The 21,605-nt window shown below is 50.5% G+C and overlaps 1 protein-coding gene across 5 annotated transcripts in view; it reads right to left on the bottom strand.

Moving 5' to 3' along the window:
• Positions 1-19,424, bottom strand: part of LOC121594940 (zinc finger MIZ domain-containing protein 1) — a 98,827-nt gene extending 79,403 nt beyond the window's left edge. For all 5 annotated transcript variants that reach the window (XM_041918799.1, XM_041918801.1, XM_041918797.1 and 2 more), the window contains exon 1: positions 18,242-19,424. The gene's annotated coding sequence lies outside the window, so the exon portion shown is untranslated. The remainder of the gene's footprint in view (positions 1-18,241) is intronic.
• Between the last annotated feature and the right edge of the window lie 2,181 nt (positions 19,425-21,605).

Raw genomic sequence — 21,605 nt, 5'->3', positions numbered from 1 at the left:
CGTGGGAATTTCCCACCGAAAAAAGGAAAAAAAAACCAGAACCACTGCGCTCCAGAACAACGCCAAGCAACACGATCGGTTTTTACGAAGAACGTGTGCGAGTGAAGATCAGACCAGAAAGGCAGCAGAAAAACTGGCCCAGCACCGGTACGGTAAAAAAACCCAATACCCCGCGCTCAAATCTGTGTGTGTGTGCCGTGTCGGGTCGGGTCTGCCCGTGTCCACCACCAGCTCGGCGAGCCCGAAATCTGCGCAAAACCCTTAGGCAAAGCATCCACCCCAGAGCGATGATCTCGTCGCACATGTGTATGCCCGCACAGACCGACGGGGAACGGGACGACGGGACGCTAAAAATAGAGGAAAACGCGCCCGGCGTGCATTCGCTGGAGCGATGCAAACAACGTGCATGCAGCCGTGCAGCCGCTAACAGAGAGATGCATTGGCTTGGCGTTTGCCCACTGCAACGGGGACGCAAGGGACAGCGGTTCGACACTACGTATGATCGCTCACTTCTCTCTCTCTCTGTTTCTATGCCATTCTAATGCTTTCTTTTTATTGCCGGGGCCTTTTTTTCGGTTCGTAAATCATGCAGAGAGTGAGTGAGAGAGAGAGAGAGAGAGAGGTGCATCGATTTCAATCGCAACGAGAAGAGGTTGAACATGGATGTTTCATCGATGGTAGCCACTGAACTTGGCACGGCTAATCGGAACCACAGTGTGAAAAGGGTTTTTTGTTGTTGCTCGGGTGCATACCAACACAAGTGATGTATTTATTCGAATTGAATTGAATAGTGCATTTTGATTGATTTTGGAACGGGGAAGTTTCCAAGAAGAAGACATAAGTAACAAGAACAAAAACGCACATGAAGTGAATAAGGAAAGAAACAAAAGCAAAAACACAGCAACTACAAAACAAAATAAAAGAAATGTTGTAAAAAAAATACATAAAATAACAGAAAACATAAAACATAAATGCAGAAAGCGAAGATGCGAAGCAAAAGTACGAAAGTAGGAAAAGCAACGCAAGAAAACAGAGCGAAAAGCGCTAACAGGTAAATGAACAAACTCAGCTCGAAATTAATACGAACGTGAGTAATGTGACGGGGCCCGCGGTTTATCCGTCCGTCCGTCGGGCTGGGCAAGCACTGCACAATGTCCCAACAGCATGCGCCCTGAATACACACACACACACACCTGGGTTGGAAAGATGCGATGCGGTGCCCGGACCAAGGGCGCAGGGACAGCGAGCGAGACCGAGAGCGAGTGCCGGCTCACACAAAAGCATGGAAAAATTATATATAAAACTGAAGAAAACAAAAAGACATTAACATCTTCTGCCCGGACGAAGGGGGAAGTATGGGGTGGGGTCGGAAAAGGGGGGAAATTTTAACGACTCGCCCCAGAGTGTATGCCCGTACGTCGACGAGAGAGCCGGGAGGGACCGGTGGTGCTGTTTTGAATGTGTCTTTCCTCCATTGGGCGGCTCTGCTTCTGCCTTCGGCCGGATCTCGGGTATGTTGTGGTGGCTCCGAAACGGACATAGGTACTTGCACATACAAGCACACACACACACACACAGGGAGTCCGCTAAAGGTCCGCTTAAGCAATCGCCATCGGGCCACTGGCACTTGGCAGCATTTCAGTGGCCACTGCTCTCCTTTTTATTTTTTATTTTTGTTATTGTGAACGTTCGATTTCCAACGTGCCTTTCCATTTGCTTCCTCTCTCTCTCTCTCTCTCTCTCTCTCTCTCTCTCTCTCTCTCTCTCTCTTTCTCTCTCTTTGGACCATTGGACAGATGGGCGGGAAATTCTGCACAAATCCAAGGTCCGGGGTCAATATCGTACTGCGATCGTGTGTGTGTGTTTGAGCGAGAGACACAGAGAAAGGGACCACGCTGGTGTCGGTAGCGACGGCAACAGGCGTACCCACCCGGCATGCTCAGTATCATCGTTTGACTTCATTTGCTTTAATAAATATAATTTCAACATTCCATGGCAACAAGACAACGGTGAGTGTGAAGAGAAGAGTTAAAGAGAATGAGAGGCAACGAGATCGAGAAGGGACAAATTTCCAAAAGCAACACCAACGGAATGGATGTGGAAGAGAAATAAAACAAAATACGAACAGGCAACGAAAGGGCCAGCGGCGGAGGGGGCAGTTGGACGAAAATGCCGGCGAAGACGAACCCGGCGCGGCGAGGCCGAAGACATTGCGACACGGTAAAAAGCAATCGGAAGACCGGGCGAGAAAAATAAAAGATACAAATCGAACGCATCAGCGCGCGCGTACACGCACGAAAAGGGCCCCGGGTGGGAAGTGTGGGGCGAAGGTACGGGAGAGGGCGAAGGTGGGCCCCAAGACGCGATAAAGAGCGACAGGGAAAGGGAGGGGCACTGTGGCGCGTCTGAGAAGAAACGCTGAGAAAACAGCTGCGAAAGGCAAAGCAGAGCGCGCGCGCGCACACACGCGGATGGAAATGTAGGAAAATGTGTGGCTAAATCCATTGTAGCGACTCAGGGGCTCGAAGCAAGAAGGCGAACCAAGGGGAGAGACGGGAATGGGAAACCGTGAAGCCGCCGTCTTGCTGCCACCGCTTGAGCTATTTAGGCAGCAGCGGCAGCAGCAGCAGAGTGTGTCTCCGTGTCGGTGTTGCGGAAAGCAGTCGGGAAAGAACGGCAGGGGAAAACGCAACGCGACACAGGCCGAAAAGAAAGGTGTACACCGTGGTGCCGGGGCGGGCAGGCAAACACACACACTGGGTCGACCGTTGTCGGTACACACGGCCAGGCAGGCACACCCGGGGCCTCCAGTGCGGCTGCAAGAAACACGAAACCCGGCATCCGGCAATATCGTCTCGATGGGCCCGCACTGCGAAGGGAAATGAGCGAGCGGGCACAGCAAGAGAGATGATAAACTGAACCAGGGGGGTTGAGGCGGGAGGGTGGTTGCGGTGCGGAAAGTGTGCGAGGAGGGTGAGGATGAAGAAAGAAAGATGAAAATGAGCTAAACGGACCGGAGCGTACGGGAGGCGATACAGGCGAAGCTGGAATAGGAGGAAGCAGGCTCGAACCGTGCAACGCTTGGGAAGCAACGCGAACTAGAAGAAAGCAAACGAAAAACCGATGAGAAAATACTGCAAAACCGACCGGCAAAGTATGCGACGAAGGGTGAAAGGCACACAGCACGGGAGAAAGGCGAGGAGCGGGGAGAGTTGGGATAGCGGAATCACAACGAAGAAAATGGGTGAAAAGTAAAACACAGAAAAACCCCCGGGTGGAAGAGGCAGGGCAGGACAGGGAAGGGGAAGGGAACTCCGAGAAGACACATGGAAATGATGATCGGATAATAAAAGTGTATAAACACTCAATACCCACACATACACACAGACGCTGCGAGGCGCAAGAGGAGTAGGAGCGGTGGCCTGGACCGATCTGGAACCGGGGGGAGCATTAAATAAAGGGCACAAATCCACATTCCCTCGCTGTGATCTCTATGGTAGCATGCCGGAAGAACGTCACAGACACACAGTAGGAGTGAGTGAAAGAGCGCACAAGCGAGGAACCGGGAGAACAGAACAGAAGGAATGCGATCGGGACCATACCCGCCTACCACAGGCACAGCACAAAAACAGTCAGAACTGAACCCACAAAACAGTGATGTGATTGCGTCCTGGCGACCGAAGGCAGCATGCTGTACAAAAGTGAGTGATCTACAGCAACAGAACAAAAAAAAACACACGCCAGATCATCAGCCAAAGCCACCAAAGCAACAAACCCCAAAGCAGGGAAAGAGGACAGCAGCGACCGAGAGACAACTGTTTCAAAAAGAGTGCCGACAACGACCGACCGAGAAAAAGGTAATCGTACAGGATGCTTGAACATGAAGATGATCGAATACCTTCCTCACTTTGTGTCGGGTTCGTCGCCTAAGTGGGAGCGGGAAGCGGCAAGGGTCAGGGTAACGCATTCACATGCCTTTTTTTTTTTTTTTTTGGGTGTTGGTAGCAAGACACCCTCCTGGAAGCGAACAACAGGATTAAGGATGCACGGTGGCTCAAACTACCCCGCATCATGGTGGCCGCATGATTATCAGACCCCGGGATAGATAGCCCGGGTTCGAGCCACTTCACATTCGATGGGCTTAACGAGCCACTCAGAAAGCGTTCGGGACCCGTGAAGCAGCTTAAGCGACCGTTTAGTGGCCATTTATTGGATGATCTAGTCAAATTTGAGCAATTCCAGAGCGTGAAGTGTGTGTGTGTGTTCGTTTATAAAAGTGGACTTTAATAATGTGCAAACAAGTATGAGCAACGATAAAAATATGAAAGTTTAAACCGTCGATGTAAAACATGCATCATCTTATCGAAATCACTCAAACGCGAGGAAAAACGTAGCCCCAACCCGGCAGGCCAAGGCACAGGAAAAACCACACAAAACAAGCCAACCACTGAAAAGCGGTACAAAATGCAGTTAATAGCGAGGCCCGGTCTTCTCCCCCCTCCGAGGCCGGTTGGGCAAACGATCTACTTTCGTGCATGATGTAAATTCCACGACCGTGAAGGGAGGCAAAAATGGTACGAAACAAAAAAAAAGCACACACACACAAATACAGAAGTACGTACACTCGCATCTGACGATCGGAAACCGTTGCCCCGCTGCCTCCCTTTCTGCCGTCAGGGGGAGAAGAGCAAGATCCCCGTAACCCTCGTCGGACCGATTTACTTTGGAATGATCTTCCGCACTCCGTATGTGTGTGTGTGTGTGTTTGCGTTTCGATCCATTCCCGTCGTCGTCGTTCGTCAACGGTGTCATCGCGGTAGGAGAAAGAGAGCTACACACGCACACACACCGGCCGTGTACCCAACAACAAGCCCAACATGCTTTATTTTGTGTGCTTTTTTTCCTCTCTGGCTCGCTATATGCATGACGATCACGTTGCGCACGCGGTACCATGAAACGGAGCGAACGACAACGCCACACACAACAACAACAACAAGCAAGAGATGAACCCTCTACGGGTGTGTGTAAGGGGGCACCGAGAGGCCGACCAGATCAGCCCCGGCAAACATTAGGTTCTGGCATCTGCGGGTGAGTGCGTGAGACACGGTGGTGGTGTTGTTGCCGGGTCAGTCCCAAAAACACCCAAATTGTTAGGCGCAAGACCTCCTCGATGGTAGTGTAGAGTACCATACAGCCATCCACCAAGGGGCCAGCCAGGGCGGACAGGGTAGAAAAGCGGACCGAAGTTCGAAACCAGGTGAAATGTAACAGGCAAAGCAAAGAATAAAAGAAACAGACCAGCAACAAACAAAAAAGTACCGGGCGATGCGAGTAATATGCGACGAAAATAATGACCCTGCCGTAGAAGTCCCATCTTCTTTTGGGCGATCTTGATCCTCTCTACCCTCTAGAGCGAGAGAGAGAGAGTGAGAAACTCTAATAGAGCGTGCGGAAACGAGAGGCCCGTGTGCGTGAGAAAGGGTGTGCGTAAGCAAGATCTGGAGAGCACGACGGTGGCACTCACCCACTTCACGCTGCCGGGTTCTCACACCTGCCCGTCCGCACGTCCGTCACCCACGCGCAGTACAGCGCTCGTTTCGTTGGGATCCAAGCAAGAAGCGCGTTAAGCGGCGGCCCGGCTGCTTACTCGACCGGTAAGCGACCTGTCACGAGCAATGTCATCGAGCCGTGCGGGCGCGCGCACTCGCACGCCTGTGTGTGCGCGACGAGCGTCTGTTTGTAAATATTTTCATCGATTCCGCTTCAACGCCGCTTCTGGTACCGCGCGCACACGCAGCCCACTCCTCCTCTTGTGTATGTGCGCGCGCGAGCGTCCTTCTTAATCCCGGCCTGTAGTTGCGCTCTCATTAGCTACGTTTTTTTGCATTATTTTGTATTTGCGGCGAGGTGTTTTGCACGATCTGCACATGATCAGGACGTGATGGTTTTTGTTAAATCGTTACATAAATTAAAGTTGAGGGTCACACACGCACACACACACCATCGCTGAGGTGAACCGTGTGGTTACGTCACGTCCTATCAGAGGCGCCACTTACTAGCGCAAATGATTGTTGCTAAAAACCATGTCTCCATCCCAAATCGAAGATAACAACGATCGTTCAAATAGTTCACCTAATGTCACCAGATCATTCGAAGCCGTCATCTGAATTCCTTGCCAGACTACAACCAAAAAAAAAAACACCATTGAGCATTGGGCCCGCCAATCGAGCACAGAAAACACAACTCGAGGCCACACCACCTGGCTGCCCCGGCTGTACGCAGGTGACAAAGAAGACGCAACGGTACGAAGGTGTGCGCACGAGAGACAAGAACCGGACCCGGCGACACACACACAGCAGGGGAGGTTGCAAAGAGACGCTGCCCCCCTTCCCTGGGAGATGGATATGGATGGATTGTGGACCGCGCACAAAGCGGACCAGCAAAACAAGCGATAAAGAAGCGGAAACACACGGGGATAAGGACGCAGCAAAGCACGCATTAGGCGGGCAGCCGTAAAGCCGCCGCTTCTCCGTCGAAATGTTGGTAGGAGAAGCGGGACAAGCTGATGGCACTGTGAAGATGTGGGAAGGGTAGTGTATATGGAACGATCGTCCCAAAAGGCAGTCAACAACGATGACAAGAGCACATGACAGTAGTAGTAGTAGCGTGTACCGAGCACTGCTGGACATTCTGAGAGACGTACACAAAAAAGAGCCACACAGAATATGATTAGTACGATGACTTTTTGAAGAATAAAAAAACAAGCATCCTAATGTGAAGGTCACTGACGTGAACGCATAATTAATTTAACAGTGTCTGGCTGTTCAAATGTCATAAGACGCTCCAGTCTTAGTAACGCTTGCAGGGAGCAGGGAGCTAGTAGCTCAGAGCACTGGACTGGAGATACTGGAGATGATTTTTGGAGGTCTCTGGGCTGACTAGACCTCGATGACCGAAAGATCCGATGTCCACGATTTGGCTTTGGCATCGATTTCCAAACTCCCCCTTGTCACCTTGAACGTTAGTCTGTCTGCGAACTGCTGCTGGTGACAAGAATGGAGCTAATATTTCATCTTTTTCCTCCAATTTTACCACCCAACCCAACCACACATACACTTACACCCCAGCCTCCCCTCTTAGTCACCCTCTTCCACGAATCGAATCCATTGGCGCGTTCGCCTGCACAAGTACAGTGGCGGCAGAACTCGCGCGCACCGTCGCGGCCACCCTCAGCTTCTTCTCGGTAAACGCCCGGTTTAACGAGAGCGTGTGTACGTATGAATGCTCGCACACATACACAGCTCATCTCGAAACACACCGCTTGTATATCGGAGACAGACAGAGAGAGAGAGAGAGAGAGAGAGAGAGAGAGAGAGAGAGAGAGAGAGAGAGAGAGAGAGGCAGCAGAGGCATTGCCACTCTCACATAGTCCGAAACCAACCCCTCCACGCCCTGCAGTAACGCGGAACGTGGACGACGACGGCGACGGCGATGATAAGCGAGCGAGATGCGAGACGGCCGGTGGATTTGTTCGCAGATCACGGTCGACGATTTTATGTGCCGCCTTCACCACACCACCCAACCACCAACCCCACCCAACCCAACCCAACCAGATCTCATGTTCGCTTCCGTCCCTCTGGCGCTGGCTCCAGCTCGCTTGCGCGCTCGCCATCATCGTCATTATCGTCTTAATCGTGTGCTGTTCGAGGCGATGCCAAAACAGACTCACCACAATCAGCGCTCGCAACCGCGAGCCAAGCGCACCCCGCACATACAGGCCTGCTCGCTCGCACCCCACCCCTATTCATCATCCCTTTTAGCCAGCCGCTCTGTGAGCCGACGAGCGCGCTCATGCATTCGATCGCACGGTGGAAACCAACCACCCCACCGAACGCCATACCTCTTCCCCTGTCCTGTGCCTTCTAGCTTTCTGGGAGCTGTAGTGGACCCGTACCCCTGTTGGTGGCGTCCGTTTCGACATACACACACGTACGTAATCGGCCCGAAGCAGCAGCAGCACTAGCAGCAAACGGCGGCAGTCGGGCGGTTTTTCGGAACCTCCGCGCCCTCGCGAACCGGCTCACCAGACGGATGGACGTACGTGCGAAATGTTGAATACCGAAGCGAGCGCCGTCCTACACACTCGCACACAACACCGCGTCGCGCGATCTCACCCCGTGTCCCGCGACCTGTCCAGTCAATTATGCTCACGTTCTCTCTTCAGCAGAATAAATATTGATCACTCTCAATCATGACCGGGGGAGCATGGATGAGGTTCGCGTGCTAAGCGCACTCACTCCGGAACACACGGTGGCGGTAACGTCAGATAAGCTTACACACACACACGCACTCACACACATACTCTCATGATTAGTTTTGATTATTTTAATCACGTTTTAAATAACTCATTTTTCTTGCCGCTGCTATCGAAACGATCGAACGCACACTCTCCAAAAGCAATATCTGATTCTAAGTCATAACAGTAATGGTGGATGGATATCTAAATGGTATTATTATAGTTACGCGAGTCGTGTTAAATTTAACAGCTTTCAATCAAATTGGTTGTATCGTACAGAGTGTGTTGACTAATTTCTCACGAATCAGTTTTACAGTACAAAACGATGAAAAGATGAGTCGTACGATACTGATTGATTATTACACACGTTCCGAGTCGCGCACCGATTTAGTGTAGCGCAATGGGCGACCGGTCAGCGCACGACGGATAGGTGGATCAAATCTTGTAATCACCTTGAGGTGTGTGTTTTGAATAATTTATACTTTTCAAGACACATTTTTCATCTACACTCTTCATGCAGAGTACATAAATGTCATCTCTTTATATCTATTTCTCTCACTCTTGCTCATAGGAGTTTCCTAATCAACTGATTCTTCTCCTTCCCTCTCCACCACAGCACATATCATCACTGATGAGCTCGTTTTTGACGTATGGTCCGTTGCTACGCGACCTGCTAATTAGATGAACCTAGATTCCGGTAGTGAATTTTACGATGTTTATGGCTTGCGACCAACCAATACACACACGGCGTGACTTTTTTCCCTTCCCGCTGTTCCCAACCACATACCCATACAATCACAAAGTCGCTTCGCATCATTGTCCCCGGCTGGAGGTTAAGGTGGGATGGGTGAACGTCATCGAATCGCGGACTGTTGTACCTCAAAGACCCGGATGGCATTGCCTTCATCTTTCTAATCGATCATAAAGCTACGTCGAGGGCGGATAAGAGACTGTACACATCTCTTTGCACACCACCGACACAGATCGCCCAGTCACCATCTCAGGAATAGTAAGCAGCAACGGCAACAACGAAAAGGCCACAGGCCCTACACACACTCGGTAGTAGTTTTCCCAAGGCTTTTTAGTCGCAAACGACGGTTAGAGTGTTGTACATATTGCTTCTTTCGTGTGCGTTTTTTCTTTCTCTCTCTCTATAACGCTTCGCTTTTGTTATTTCATGCCCCACGAGGTCATGCTGTGGCGAGATGCTTATCAGCAACGTTCGCCCCCGGTTCGCTACCGTTTGTGTTGTGCTGTTGCGTTATTGCCCTCCATTGGTCCGTTTGAAACCGTTTGCAGCCAGCCGCGCGAGCTCTTTGCCTCTTTGAACGACATCGATCGGGTGACATTTTTTGCCGCCGTTGTTGTGGGCTGTGTTTACGCTTCTTTGTCTCCGAGACCGAGACCGCTTCCTTTCTACGCTTCGCCGTCCAACGAACCGCACCACCGGCAGGGGTGATAATGAGCCGCGCGTTCCAATTGAACAGACTGTTTCCCAACCGATTCCTAACGTGATCGTATCGCGCAAGGACACTGCTACTGCTACCAGTCTCCGGCGGCTTCCCAAGAGCGGATCATCTATTATTTCGACCCGCGCATGCTTCACACTTCACTTTTTGGAAGGTGTCAATTTTGTCCCAATGACAGATTGTTGCATATTTGTACCGCCCGCGGTGGGAGGATGGATTTACATCCGACCCGAAGCAGAAACGGGAGGGTGACAAGGCCGGGTCGAAATGTGTTGCCGAAACGATTGTTGAGCGATCGGAATCAAAGCGCAAACCGAGCCGTTTTGAGATTAGGCGTGAGACTTTGCGCGCACCCGCACTTGGCTTCAAATCACGTCAATGGGCGATTTTATCGCTTGTCATCGGTACTTGCAGCTTGATTGATACGGCTTGCTGTCTGCTTTATTTACTTACGCGCAGCTAATCGCTCCCTGCCCTCCCGTCGTTCGCCATTGAAGCGTGCGAATTCTTTTGGTCCGAAGTTTGCGACCAAAATCGCAGCCGGAATTCGCAGAACAACTCGCCCAAACTCCTCGAGCGAATGTGTCTTGCTCAAGGATGCAACCTCCGTGTTGCAGTATTTCGTTCTCTCTCTCACACACTCACACACACGCACAGTCATTCGCCAATTCACCCCGTTAAAGAGCAGTGCGCTTACCTTCGGACCGGCAGGAAGGTATCGCGCATGAAACGAGCATGAAAACACGCAAACCAACCACGTCCAAAGCGGCCCGCCGCCGAACGGTGGCTAATGGTGGGCACAGGCCCGGGCAGTTGTATGTTTTTTCTTCTCTTCTTCTTCTTCTTCCTTGCTTTGCAGATACTGGCTGCACACACTCCACTCTACTTATGTCGTCATGATCGCCTGTTTTATGACCGATCGTAGACGTTTTGGAAAGCCGACCCGAAACAAACGGCGGGCCCGAGAACCAAAATGAAGATCCTATTAACAGCGGCAAAAACTGCATCAGTCAGCAGAAAGCTCCCTCCACCAATCGAATGCTCGTTTTTGGTTGTGCATACATGCAGTGGAAGAAATTAAATAATAAAAAACAAAATGTATACAGCGACGCGAGTCAGCCGAACGGTGCCGCTCGGAGTTTTGTTGCTTTTGTTTTTTGCACTTCTTTCCTCCGAGTGTGGCAATAAAAAAAGGAATATAAACACACACACACTGACAGCAGGGACAGGATAAAACCCGGTGACCAACATCAAAACATACAGACACACACACAGACACACTGAAACTCCTGCACACGGGGCGAGGCCATCGATCGTCCGCTGAGGCACTGGGCCCCGAGCGGGAAAAAAACGGAGAAAATTAATAATTTGTCTCGGGTATAAAATCCACTCCGACAGTCTGCCTCCTCCATGCAGTCTCTCCTGTGTGGAAGTCGCTTCCTATTGCCTACTTCAGGCTCCGAAATGCACACAGTCTCCGAAAAGGGCACTGCGTTGAGCTGAGAGCTCAACTCACTCCAAAGCCAAAGTGCCGGGTGTAATGGGAAAAAAAAACAAACGGGAAGAGAGATATTGGACGCAAGGCATAAATGCACCCAGGGAACGAAACGGTGAAGTAAGTAAGACATCCAACGACGACCGAGACGACGACAAACGGCAACAGCAAAAACGCACGGCCGAAAACTCAAATAAGAGGTAAAAAGAGGTACCCGACGCGAGAGATAAAGCGCTAAGCGAAAAGAAATGAACATGTATGCGAGTGTTGTCGCTATACGTATGCCCGGCTGGCCGGCGGGCTGGCTGGCTATCCTCCAATCGCTCAACATTCAGCACGATACAAAACGCAACGTAAACGCAAAAGCGACACTGACCGAAGGATGACATCGAGCCGGGTCCGGGATCGGGCAGAGGGGGAACAAGCCAGGGGCAAGGGAAGCCAATTGCGGGAAGGACAACTGAGCGTCATGGAAACGGAGCAGCTGTGTGAGGGAGAGATCGCAAAACCAACCACGAAGCTTCTCTTAGTTTTAGGGGATTTTTTGCTATCCTTCTGTGCAGCATTTCGTCATTCGCACTCGTACGAGTTGGCAGATATAACCTCGGCTCAAATCTGAAGCGACAGAACGAGATAATAGGGTAGTGACGATGAGATACACTGGCAGAGGCAGAGGTGCAGACGGAGGACCAGAGAATATAACAGGGGAAGAGATCATGCTTCAAGCGGATGTAGTATACATATTCTGAAAAGACTGAATTGGGCCAAGACAGACGCAAAAGACCTCCAGGGAAGTCTATTCGAGGAATTTAGTTGTCTGAGATTAATACCTTGAATTAATACTATTAATATCTTGCAGCAGATAAGATTAGTACATAGTCTGCTCTGATTTCTAGTACATCACGTTGACAGCTGTCAACATCGGTGGTGTTGGAACGTCAACCAAACGTTTAGTGCGCCGACTTGCATCACGTTAGGCTCACGGATGAAAGATCTCGTACAAACGATCCTGTACCCAATGATCCCGAACAACTAATTTGCCTTTGACACCTGTCATCTGACAGGATGGTAACACCACATGGCGGGTTGTTGGACTGTCAAACTAAAGGCGTACGTCACATTCTGCAGTACGCAATCGCCCTCTCGGGCGTGTGCGCGAGCGCGCGCGCTGCTAGCACCGTTCCATTAATGGAGTTATGCAAAATAAATTGCAACCGCGCACCTCGATCCTCGTTTGACAATTGGCCGGGGTACAAATCCACGCATTCCGCGAGCAGGCGAAGGTCTATCGGGGGAAGGGTGCCAGTTTTCAGCTATCGCTCCATAGTGGTGGCATAAGTTATCCTCCCTTTCTCGGTCCCACCCCGTTCTCGGGCTCATAATGGGGGTTCGTAATTCCGCGCCTGTGCCGAGGTCATCCAGCCCGTGCCTCTCCCCGGTGTGGTAGTGGCGAGCAGAGGGAATTGTGCTGCTATTGTGCTTGAACTCTAATGCCCGCTTGATGCCCCTGGCGCCACATTACTTGGATCACCCCGCCTGTCACCGCCTGTGGATGAAGTTATTGGGGAGTCTGGAAGCATCGGAAGGTTCCACTGGGTGACTCTATTACATCAGCAGGCAGTGCATGCCTTCAATTTGGGCTTGACATTCTATTAATGCCTCATAATGCTTACATAAAGCATTACACACCTGCCAACCTCCTGTAGCTCAATGAATTAAAACATCAAACCTGGAGCTGGCTGACTTCGGCACTGACGCGCAAGCGCGAAAGAATCTCAAGCATCTCCAGTCTTCCGGGCAGTTACCGTCCCGGAAGTGACTGTTGGAAGTAGATCAGCGGCCTAAGCGCCGCTATCGTGTCGTCTTTTCCGGCGTTGGTCGATTGGTGCTGACAGCGACACATTTCGCACACACACACACACACACGGTGTGATGCCTGGCTTGACGACCGTCGTACCTCGCGTTCGTCAATCATGGCCGGGCGTGTTTTGGAGCCCCGTGGACGGGACGGAATGGAAAGCTACGGAACGAGTGAGTGTGTGATTTTCCTCCTCCAATGCAACTCATCCAATACATCCGACCAAACTCTGCAAAGTGACCGGCAAAATAGTATGCGAAACTACGATGCGACGGTGAACGGGGGGAAAAATGTAGAGACGACTGTCTCTATGTGTGTGTGTGTACGCATTTATAGCCCAAAGGTGGGACACGTACGTCAAGGCACACAGACAGGCCAGTGTGGAAAAAGATGGAATAAATATCGCCTCTCGAACACACTCGAACCGTTGGCAATGAAGGTTCGAAATCGATGCATTTCATTGCCCGCACGGACGGACTGGTGGTGCCGATGTGGAGGGGTGAGACGGGAAGGCGGCGGAACTGTGTGCAGTTGCATCGCGAATCGCATGATCGAACCCGTACTGCACACAGCCCGCCCCGTCGCCGTGCCTCTACTGCCTCTACTGCTGCGCCACCACAACGCCGTACAACAAACTTGGCCGTCCGAAGGGGTCTCTCTCTCTCTCTCTCTCTCTCTCTCTCTCTCTCGCTCTCGCTCTCGCTCCGCTACGATGCACATTCGCACATCGTGCACACAGATGGACGGCCCTGTACGTGTGTCTGTGTCGAGTTGGTTGATGCACTTGGGCTGTGGGGACGGCAGCAAAACTGCAATGCAAATCGTTTACCCCGTTGCATTTGCTCGCTCTCTCGCTCGCTCGCGAGCTCTGTCTCTCTTTCCTGCTCGTTCACACTTCATTGCACCAGCACACTTTAGCGTCTCCTTCACCCCGTACCACCCGTGTCAGCAGCAGCAGCAGCAGCATCTGGCCGCGGAATGGTGGCCGATCGATGATTTTTAAGCAACAATGGTGGTGGCGCGTGTTGCGGCGACAGTTGTGGCGTGTTTCACCCCCGCCAATCTCCGTTGTGAATGTCGATGTGTGGCTGTGTGTGTTTCTTTTCCTTTCTTTGCCCCTCTCAACCCCCTCTTCTACTCACCCTCTACATCAACGAGCAACAACGCAAAGCGTATACTCTGCCGCTGCCTCTGTCTGCTTTATGATTGTCTGCCTTGTGGCATGAAGATTCTGCCCGCGCCCAGCATCACACGCCATCAACTCCACCACCCTGCTGCAAATCTTCTTCAAATCATCCCAGGCTGCAGGTTTCTTTTTTCCTTGTTTTGTTTTCGAAGTCGCGCGACCTCAAAAATAATAGCAGCAGCAGCAGCATTGGCGCAAAAAAAAAACAAAAACAAAACACGCGGATGATATTTCTGCGCCAGCAAAGCGCGCAACCAGACAGCACCAGACAGTTGCGTACGGGGAGGAAGAGTGACTGTGCTATAAAATGTCCAAGCAACCAGGTTGAGGAGCGGTACACTTCGGAACGGTTGCAAAAAAAGGTTCAAAAAGAATGTCTCTCTATACGCAAGAGAAGACTGTGTGTTTATGCGGAGTTCCAAGGCACCAAGTGCCCAACAAAACACGTAACAAAGCTTTGCGAAGAAACATTAGATATTGTGTCTCACAATATGCGGGATGGGCAGTGAAAGAGAGAGAGAGAGAGAAACATATCAACTCCAAGGGTGGAGAAAGAATGGCTGCTCTCGGGGCGCAGCAATTTCGTCCCAGTGATCAATGGGAGGGCGAGAAGCTGCCGGGGGAGAGGACCGATTTGCGTCGATGCTCCCATTATGATTGGACCGAGTGCAGACTTTCTTCCGGTTGGTGTGTGTCTCTGGCTGTGTGTGTTTGTATGCATCTTTGAACAATCTAACGCGACGCTCCAGCTCTGAGGCAGGGAAAAGATCGGGAAACGGGCTAGAAACTGTGGGTTCAATATTTGATGAAGCTGAACCGTTGGGGATAAGCAGCCGTTCGAGATTTGTGTCTTTTTGTGTCTCTTTGTTTCTGAGCATTTAGAAAGGAACAATGTCTTCTTTCACCCAGTTAGCTACCATTTCTCAACCTCCACCCAATTCCTGAAGACTGAAACCGACTTCCAATGCCCCAATTCTGACATTCCGCACTCATCCTTCAGGGCAGGGCAGAACGCAAACCACCCCGATCCACCCCAAAGGAGTTTGTTTGCTTTCCATTCTACCTCATTGATCGAGCAAAACGGGGCATTTCACTCGCAAAGTCCACCCCTCCTAGCTATGTTAATTTGTGTAATGGAGCTTCCTGGTGGGGTTGTGAAGGGGTGGTATGTTCTGTTTTTTTTTTTCTTCTTTTTTCAGAGTTCCCGGTAACCGCGTTTCGAGAATGACCCGCGCATTCGAATGGTCGTTGCAACCCCTTGCGCAACACGCCACCGTTTCCTCACCAACAAAAAAAAAAAATGACCAACACACCAACATATACAGGCACGCACATAGTCGTACAGCCGTGCGCTGCTGACATTAATCAAGCAAACACTTGTGGCAACACACATCGTCGGCAATTGTCGCATGGCACGGGTTGCGCGCGCGCGTTGTTTTTACTCGAGCGCTTCTTCCCAAAGCCCCACGGTTACTAGGACGCCCTGCTGCTTCTTACCCGCCCCTTGGTTGCTCTGTGCGTGCAAGTGTGTGTGTCTCTCTATGTTTACTTAGATCGGTGTTTTTTTTCCGATGCTCGAAACACTCTGGAAGCCTTGGGGAAGGTAAGCTGGAGGGATTTCCTGCCCTTCCCTGCTGAGGAGTTGAAAGACCGAAAGCAAACGATGCATCCAAAAACACACACACACACGCACGCACATGTGGAAGACATCCGAAACTGGTACAGCAGGTGTACGTGTGTGTGCGTGTGTGTGTCTGTGTTGAGCGATAGACAAATTGAGGTTATATCATTTCGAGGTGTTGCAATCCAGGGTGAAGAAGGGTTTCAGAATTTTCGATATCTCTTTTTTCCCCTCCCCTACCTCACGGAACCGTACCGGAATGTAAACCGATTCGGAACTGTTGGCGCAAAAAAAAAAAAATGCGCAAACCAAAAAAATAATGTCTTTTGCACCCTGTTCGCTTGAAAAACAATGTCCATTAATTTTGATACGAGCTCATTGTATAATGCAGAGGCTCCAATTACGACACTTCCCAGAAAATACACACACACACACACACACACACACACACACACACACACCACACACACACACACCACACACACACACACACACACACACACACACACACTCCGAACGGTGTGTGCCGTGCCGTATGGTGAACCGTGGGTGCGGGGAGGGTGGAAGGGGTTTGATTTATCAGTAAATAAATGCGCGCCGTTTCGTTATCAATGGGAAAGGTAAAGGCAAACGTCATGGCCAACACACCCGTCGTCGAACAGGGGGGTGGGTGGGTGGAATTGGAGGGAGTTTTCACAAGCACTCTGCCGCCAATGTCTCCAATGACTTGACGCAATGCATTGAGCGCGTGAGCGCAGGGAATGAGTTTCTGTTTCTGTTCGGGTCTTCTTTTTTTTTTTTTTGTTATGTACGTCAGTTGTACAGGTGCTGTGAAAGGATCTGTGTTCCGCGTCACAGATGTCGGTTGCAGATGTCCAGCACGGCCGTCGCCGAGCAGCGGTGCCCACACAAAGTCTTTCACAGCGGGAAAAGAAAGAACCAAGTTGAATTGATAATATAGCCATTGCGAGCGGAATCGGTCCTTTCCAGCCGTCTTCAAATAAATTACCGGAAAGCTGTCCCTCCTTCATCGGCCAGGGTGTACCCATCGGTTTGAAGATCGGTTTCTTCGGAAGGTTTGAGGCACAACCACAAGCAATGTAACGATTGGCTACGGCACTCTCCAGTTAGACGATATGATGATGTGTTTGATATCTGAAGGGTCTTGCGTGTGTCCTGGCCTTTCCATTCCTATTGCGTCCCATTACACCCGGCGACAAGCGTTCCAAGTAAGCAACGCAAAGGCGGACTTGTACCGCGTACGTTTCGGTTTGAGGCTTTCAATTACCCTGCCGCAGAATGGGACGGCAGCAACGGAGCCCAACAAACAACGGAGGAACGGATGCAGAAGGATAACCACAGCACACACACACACATACTTAAACTCAGCACACAGGCACAGGCGAAAAGGACACATTTGGGCACCGGACAGCATGCAACCCAACAACAACAACAAAAAAAGGATCTTTTCTTTTTCCCATTTCCTTTCCGACTCTTTCCTTCTTTCGCGCAGCAATCATCGAGGGACTCGACAAATCAACAGCTGGATCACCACCATCACCGTCACCGTCAGTGTCGCTCGCCCTCCCGGTCGCAACTTCGGTGTGTGGTCGGGGTCTCTCTCTCTCTCTGTATCGCGTACAGCAACTGCACAGCAGCCGACATACGCACACAGTTGCATGTGCGTACGGAATTCAATAATTCCCCTTGGGTACGGGGACCTGAGCCGAAATAAAATAATACCACAATAGACAGGGACGAGGACCGAACGCAAAAGGACGAACGGAGAAGCACACACTCGACACACAGGAAGAGAAGGAAAAAAAACATATGTAGGGAATCGGATGTAACGCACGGTAAGGGTGTGTGTGTGTGTGTGTCATTGCACACACAGTCGTCATTACCATCATCATTATCAGTGTGGCGGGGCAGTTTTTTGCCGGCTTCCCAAGACTTCCTTTCCGAGTGGATGAAACAAAACCAAACAGAGTAAGAGCGGTACCGAAGTGGTAGCGGAACGAGTGCATCCTGTGGAAAGAGCCTTCCATTTAGGGAAAGGAACAGAGGGGCACACCGGTGAGTGTGTGTGTGTGTGTGTGTGTGTGTGTGTGTGTGTGTGTGTATGAATGTGTGAGTATCAGGACATCTAAAAAGGGAAGTTGGTCGCTTCGTTTTCATTCATTTTATGAGACAATTATTGAACAGCAAGCTTTGACCTCGTGAACTGTCATTCTACTGCCATTCGTTTGTTTTCCCCCTTTTTGACATTTACCGTACACTAAAAAGCAATGAGCTTAGTATGCGTGTGGATCTTACCTTTTAGCCAAGCCTGTTGGTTCCTGTGCGTTCCGGTGTGTTTCCGGTACTTCTCGAAATTCCTGCTTCCTGCTTGCTGTTGTTGTTGCGTCTGCTGCTGCTGTTGCTGTCTCTTTCTATTATTTGTGTCTCGCGCTTCCCCCAAAAGCGTTTCCGTCCTCCGGTCTTTTCTTTCTTTCCTCTCACGGGGTTTACTTTTTCTTCTTCCGCTATTTCAGCGTTTTCAGCTGTTCCGCCTGTCGTATGTTTTGCGATCCGATCTTGCTTATCGCCGTCTGGGCCCTTCCTCAACACAAACGCACACGCATACACACCCACAAACGCACAGATGTACACCACTTACTTCATAGCGCACACACACGCGCACGTACACACTACTGAATGTGACACATAAATACAAACACACACACACACAGGTGGACACTAGCGGGAAGGGTTAGAGGAGGCACGCAACCCGATTTACTTATTGCACTTCCTTTGCGCCTGGTGACAGCACTTGCACAAACACTTACCACACACTGCCGCCCAAACGACACACGTACACACCCTTCGGTAAATCACGGTACTACTACTACTACTACTACTACTGCTACTTCTCTTTTGCGGCAAGAACAGAGTGAATCACACACGCACACAGCAAAATCACTTCCTTTTTTTTTTGGCCTTTTCCTTTCACATGCACTTGTTGCGACTTTTTTGTGCCTTCTCTTTCTCTCTTTTTTTTGTTGTTCCACTAGCCGTGGTAAGCACTAACACACGCGCGCGCACACACACACAGACACACCGAGCAGTACGCACTACGGGTTGCTCACATCCTTGCTTGTTTTGTTTAGTGCTGACGGCGACGGCTACCCAGTCAACAAAACTGGACCAGCCTACTACACTACACTATCACTGCACCAGCCGAGATTCTGCTGGCAAGCGTCCCGTTAACGTGTGGCTGCACCACACACGCTCTTATCCGCAATCGTTTGACATTGGTAAGCGACACGGGATTGCACCGCTTTGTCGATGTGCGGGTTTGCGGCAGCCAGGAAGAGATATACAGGCGTCTTCTCTGTCTCTGCTCCGAACGGTCTAGTGAGTCCAGCTCAAAATCCGCTTCACTATTGGAAGGTGAACGTTTTTGTCTTTGTTTTCTTTTTCAGGTGGGACGAACAAAACGCTCCGTTTTAAAAGTTCTGCAATTACACCTTCTCCTGTGAGTCGTTGTGCCTTCTGAAATGGGAAAACAAGAGAGAAAGAGAGGAAAAAAAGCACAAATTTCTGTCAGTCTGTGATACTTATTTGGGTCAGAGGCAAGCTTCATGATTAGCTGCAGCAAAATGTGCTACCGCGGCAACTTCGCAGCGCGTCGCGTAGAACGAAGTGAAAACTAACGCCAGATATGTGACCTCCTATTCGAGCCGCCCTGTCGCGTGTTTTTATTTGAAATAAACAAAAGCGTGCATCCGGCTGCCCCTTCCCCGCCCTTAGCAGCAGCACCACCACTCAATGATGGTATGTCGATGTCGGTTTCGAGCATAGGTGCGCACCGACTGGCGTGGTACGATAATAAGCGGTATGTCACAGCCATCGTCACCGTCAGCCAACGGCGGGGAGCGGGATTGCCTAGGGAAGGGGGTCCGGAAAACCACTTGCTACCTCACAGCTGATAAAGCGGGCTGTATGGCAACTCACATGCCCTGAAGCCCTCACAAGATTCGTGTAAAGGTAAATCCCCCCGAGAAGGTCGCAAAAAACGGCTCTAAATAAACAAGGCACACACAAAAATGACGTGACAACGTCTGCTCTTTGACAGCTCTGGGGTTGTTGGGGTAAGGTGGTTAGGAATCAAAGTAGCCATCCATGTTTACACACGCTGATCGTAGTCAGCGGCCATAGTACCCCACATTGCAGTGCACTGTATTGGGTACGCGGTTTGATTTCGTCTCCATCGGTCATGGTAATGTTGCTTTTTTTTCTTGTTTACTGCTCGCTGTTACTGCTCTAGCACGTGTTTAACGTGCTGGTGACGTTTATTTGAGCGTTATTTGGTGAGCGTTTTTATTTCTCCACATCCATACGACACGACCTCGTGCATTGCGCTCCATTCGACGGGCCCCGCTTGTTGCCGGTTGTTGTGTGTGCCATTTGCCATCTTTAGTTAGTGACGGGTCAAGCTAGAGCAGTTGACGATCGACCCGTCGTCCTGCGTTGGCCCGACCCACCCAGCCACAGTTTGTGCGTTCCCAACGAGCGCGCGCGCGTTGATAATAATCACTCGAGTACACGTGCGTTCGAGCTCGATCGGTGAAGGTTACACGTTTCCCTATTGCACTGCACTGTGTTTACGGCCGCGTGAGTATGTGTCCGTTTCTATGGATGTGTGGCTGTGTGTATGCGTGTGTCTATATACGGGTGCACATTGCACTTTATCAGCGTTTGCTTCAATCACTTGCTTCACCAGAATATTGGGGTGGAAGGAATCGCTGTACCTAAAACTATGTTGTAACAGTTTTGTGTGTTTTTTTCTAACAAAATATAAACAACAACCCCACACACACACACACACACACACACACATTGAGGGCAGCCCTCACAGCAGCTGTCAAAAAGCGCGTCGAACGTGAGACGAAATGCGTTACGCGCGGCCCTGATACGCGCGGCCTGATAACACAAAAAACACACAATCTCCGTAGACCGTAGTCGGCGGGCTCCCGGCTTGTCCTCGATCGGAATGTGCTTGTGAACGGGAGGCTTCGGTTTTTGGTAGTCAGTTAGTTCGCAGACATTTGTGTATGATTCACATTTTTTTGTTGCTTGATTTTTATGAGGTATTTTCGAGTTTTAGGAAGTAAACTGTCACCGCTGAGAGGAGGTTGTGAATCTCAGAAATGATGCCTTATCTTTCACCGAATCACTCTCGAATGTTGGAACTGATTGGGCAATTCTCTTGTGTGGATGGCGGTGAATAACGAGACTGATATTTGACACATACCGACAAATGTATCACACAACAAATCGACATTTAAAACGACAAACAAAAACGGTCCCATTTGCACAGCTTTTGGTCACAACATGCTGCTTAATTTCTATCACTCAGTTCACACTTTCCGCACTGCACTTTAATTTGTATTGAATATCACCAAACGGTTGCAATCTTTTCCCACAACTATCATTTTCCCACAGGTAAAGCACACACAAAACGGGACACATTTCTTTCCGTTCGCCACAATTTCACCCAGGTAAAAAGGGCCCGTTTTGCCCTTGGTTCCAAAATCGCTGCACACATACGCTGCACCAACCCAGCAGCCCAGGTAGCCACGCCAGGGAACACGTTCACGCCAAAAAAACACGTACCTCTTGCTGGCGAACGCGTCGT

This window comes from Anopheles merus, chromosome 2L (assembly GCF_017562075.2).
Source record: "Anopheles merus strain MAF chromosome 2L, AmerM5.1, whole genome shotgun sequence".
Lineage (NCBI taxonomy): Eukaryota > Metazoa > Arthropoda > Insecta > Diptera > Culicidae > Anopheles > Anopheles merus.
Note: the sequence above shows the minus strand (reverse complement) of the source record. Positions and strands in the feature narration are given on the sequence as shown.